The sequence below is a fragment of the Mesoplodon densirostris genome, unplaced genomic scaffold, assembly GCF_025265405.1.
Source record: "Mesoplodon densirostris isolate mMesDen1 unplaced genomic scaffold, mMesDen1 primary haplotype scaffold_37, whole genome shotgun sequence".
Classification (NCBI taxonomy): domain Eukaryota; kingdom Metazoa; phylum Chordata; class Mammalia; order Artiodactyla; family Ziphiidae; genus Mesoplodon; species Mesoplodon densirostris.
This window is the reverse complement of record NW_026778196.1, coordinates 6,474,659-6,478,066: the sequence shown is the minus strand read 5'-3', so window position 1 is coordinate 6,478,066 and position 3,408 is coordinate 6,474,659.

The following is a 3,408-nucleotide window of genomic DNA, read 5'->3' as shown; positions in this document are numbered from 1 at the left end:
TGTCATCAAAATGCTCCAGGACCCTTTCCATCCCAAAGCTCCAAGACCCCTGACATCACAATGTTCTATAACCCCTGCCATCTAAATGTTCCATTACACTTTTTATCAAATTGCTGCAGGACCCGGTCATCAAAATGCTCCCTGCCCTTCTCATCAAAATGCTCCATCACTTGTCATCACAAAGCTCCAAGACCCTTGGCATCACAATGCTCCATGTCATTGTCATCACAATGCTTCATGAACCCTCTCATCACATTGCTCCATGCCTTTGTCACCACAAAGCTCCATGACACTTGTCATCACAATGCTCGATGCCCTTCTCATCACAATGCTCCATGCCCTTGTCATTACAGTCCTGCATGACCCATGTATCCCAATGTTCTGTGCCCTTGTCATCACAATGCTCCATGCCCACTCTCATCACAATAATCCATGAAACAATTCAGACCAAAGTTCTATACCCTTCTCATCACAATGCTCCATTACCCCTGTCATAACAATGCACCATGACACCTGCCATCACAATGATCCACGGCCTAGTCATCACAAGGTTCCATGATAATTCTCATCACAATGCTCAAGACCCGTGATATCACAATGCTCCATGCCCTTGTCATCACAAAGCTCCATGACACATGTCATCAGAATGTTCCATGGCCTTCTCATCACAATGCTCCATGCACTTGTCATCACAATGCTCCAAGACCCTTGTCATCACAATGCTCCATGTCCCATTTCATCTCAATGCTCCATGAAATCTGTCATCACAATGCTCCAAGACCCTTGTAATCACTATGCTCCATGTCACTTTTCATCTCAATGCTCCATGAACCCTGTCATCACAGTGCACCATGCCCATCATCATAATGCTTCAGGCTATTGTCATCACAATGAAATCAATATTCTGCATGACCTCTGTCATCATAATGCTCCAAACCCTTGTGATCACAATGTTGCATAACACGTATCATCACAACACCCCATGACGCTCATCATCACAATTATCCATGGTCTTCTCATCACTATGCTCCATAACCTTTGTCATCACAATGCTCAATAGACTTGTCATCACAATGCTCCCTGACCCTTGTCATCAGTATGCTCCTTGAACACTGTCATGACAAGTTTCCATGCATTTTTCATCACAATGATCCATGACCATTTCATCACAATGCTCCAAGGTCCCTGTAATCACAATGCTCCATGCCCTTGTCATCACAAAACTCCATGACGCATGTCATCAGAATGCTCCATGGCCTTCTCATTACAATGCTCTATGCCCTAGTCATAACAATGCTCCAAGACCCCTGTAATCACAATGCTCCATGCCCCTTTTCATCAGACTGCTCCATGAGACTTGCCATCACAAGTCTCCATGGTCTTCTCATCACAATGTTCCAGGAACTTGTCATCACCATGATCCATTCCCTTGTCATCACAATGCTCCATGATCCCTGTCATCACAATAATCCATGAACATTTTCAGCCCAATGCTCCACGACCTTCTCATCACAATGCTCCATTGCCAATATCATCACAATGCTCCATGACCACTCTCATCACAACACTCCATGACACCTGACAACACAATGATCCGGAACTCTTGTCATCACAATGCTCAATTCCCTTGTCGTCACAATGCTTCATGACACCTGTAATCACAACTCTCCATGAACATTCTCTGCCCAGTGCTCCATGACCCTTGTTATCACAATGATCCAAGCCCTTGTCATCCCAATGCTCCATGACCCCTGTATTCACAATGCTCCTTGATGCTTGTCATCACAGTGCTCCATGACACATGTCATCACAATGCTCCATGCCTTTGTCAGCAAAATGCTACAAGACCTTGTCATTATAATGCTCTATGCGCTTGTCATCACAATACTCCATTTCCATTGTCATCACAATCCTCCATGAACATTGGGATCACATTGCTTCATGCCCTTGTCATCACAATGCTCCATGCTCCTTGAAATCAAAATGATCCATGACCACTGTCATCACAATGCTCCAAACCCTTGTGATCACAATGTTCCATAACACTTGTCATCACAACGCTCCATGATTCCTGTCATCAAAATACTCCATGCCCTTTTCATCACAATACTCCATGACCATTGTCACCACAATTCTCAATACAATTGTCATCACAATGCTCCCTGACACTTGTCATCAGAATGCTCCTTGAAACCTGTCACGAAAAGGCTCCATAGCTTTTTCATCACAATGCCCCTTTCCGTTTTCCTCACAATGCTCCATGCCATTGTCATCAAAATACTCCACAAGCTTGTCATCAGAATGCTCCATGACCCTTGTCATCACCATTCTCCATGCACTTGTCAGCAGAATGCTCCCTGACCCTTGTCATCACAATGCTCCAAGCCTTTGTCATCACAATGCTCCATTAACTTTGTCATCAGAATCCTCCCTGACACTTGGCATCACAATGATCCATGCCATCCTCATCACAATGGGCCATTACATATGTCATCACAATGCTCCCTGACACCTGTCTTCACAATACGGCATGACCTGGTCATCACAATGTTCCATGCCCTTGTCATCACAGTGTGCCATTCCAACTGTCATCGCAATACTCCATGAAAGTTATTAGACCAATGTTCCATGTCCTTGTAATCACAATGCTCCATGCCCTTGTTATCACAATGCTCCATGACGCCTGTCATCACAATGCTCCGTGACTCCAGTCATCACAAAGCTTCATGACCTTTGTCATCACAATGGTCCATGCCCTCGTCATCAACAGTCTCTGTGACCATTTTAACCACAATGCTCCATGAACTTTTCATCACAATGCTCTTTGACCCTTGTCATCACAATGCTCTATGCCTTTCTCAGCACAATGCTCCATGACGCTTGTCATCACAATGCTCCATGCGCTTGTCAGCACAATGCTCCATGACACATGTCATCACAATGCACCATGCGCTTGTCATCACAGTGCTCCACAACATTGTCATCACAATGCTCCATAAAATTTGTCATCACAGTGCTCCATGCACTTCTCATCAAAATGCTCTCTCTCCACTGATATCACAATGCTACATCACTATTTTTCACAATACTCCCTCACCCCTGTCATCACAATGTTCCATGAGCCTGTCATCACAATGCTACATGCACTTATCATCACAATGTTCGATGACCCCTGACATCACAATGTTCCATAACACCTGTCATCAAAATGTTCCATGACACTTTTCATCAAATTGCTCCATGACCCTGTCATTACAATGCTCCCTGCCCTTCTCATCACAATGCACAACACCCTTGCAATCAAAATGCTCCATGACCTTTGTCATCACAAAGATCCATGACCCTTGGCATCACAATGCTCCATGTCATTGTCATCACAATGCTCCCCGAACGCTCTCATCACATTGC